Below are 1,257 nucleotides of genomic sequence, written 5' to 3'. Positions count from 1 at the left end.
CACATCCACAGTTACGAGTAATATTGTTCTTTGGTAGTTGGTCCAAGATTAAACACGCGTCTTCATTTAAATTTTTTCTATTCTCATAGATACAAATTTCAGGTTTTAGGACCTCTCAGATTTCTTGACTGGGCTCGGCGCATAGACTTAGACGATTTTAACTGGAAATAAAAAGGATCCTAAAACACATTACTATAAATTGGCTTACATCAAGACAAACTGGTTCGCATTTTTGAAAACAATGCAAAATTTCATTTAAAAAATGATAAATATCATACTAATTATCACAGCATCATTGTACAGAATGTATATTTAAAAATTTGAGTAAATGATAAAATATGCATTGTATATCACTGACATTCATAATTGGATTAATGTTAATAGTATTTAAGAAGCTCATGATATATTAAGACATATGTATAATATTTCTTGTAAAAAACAATTTAAAACTGACTTTAATCAACTATCACATTCAGTATAGACTTTAAATAAATTTCTTTTTTTAAATTGTTTAGAATGTGAAAGACAAAAAGATATCGACTAACATTACTTTATGCTAATCCTTCGATTTAATGATAAATTTATAATAGGAAAATACTAATGCTATGGGATTACTATCTTTATCATAAGCAATTATTTATACAAGAAATTTATCTATAATTCACTAAGGCTACTTGCGATATAAAGCTGACTGAATAGAAAGTTTACTCATAATTTAAAAAAAATTTGTAATAGAAATAATTACATTGCCTAGCCTTGGATAACATGACCAGGTTTAATTTTTATATTATATAATCTGAAATTGAATACCAAATTTTTACTTACCTCTCAACAGAATGAATATCATTTAATAATAAAAAAAATGCATTTTTTGGCACCCATGACATACTTTACAGGACAAATATATAAACAGTGACACGCCACGAGAACAAAGTACTACAGGTTTGATCCAGCTCAATCTTCACAAGTGAATCTAATAAAATAAACATGTGATTTGCCCTGAATTACACTCCCAAAGAAAGTATATATGCTTAGCTCTATGACTCACAATCTTGGCGTTTCCTTGGTTTAATAGTACACAAAAAGATGATTGATAATCGGCCCCGAGCAGACAGGTCCTTCATAGAAAACGAAGATGTCGCTCCCCACTTGCAAACATGCGGGGACACAGAAAACGAAGAAAAATAAATCTTCAATAATAATTCTAACCTAAATGTTTCAATAAATTGTTATATTCTATACTTACAATAAACCCGG

The sequence above is a fragment of the Penaeus monodon genome, chromosome 27, assembly GCF_015228065.2.
Source record: "Penaeus monodon isolate SGIC_2016 chromosome 27, NSTDA_Pmon_1, whole genome shotgun sequence".
NCBI lineage: Eukaryota > Metazoa > Arthropoda > Malacostraca > Decapoda > Penaeidae > Penaeus > Penaeus monodon.
Note: the sequence above shows the minus strand (reverse complement) of the source record.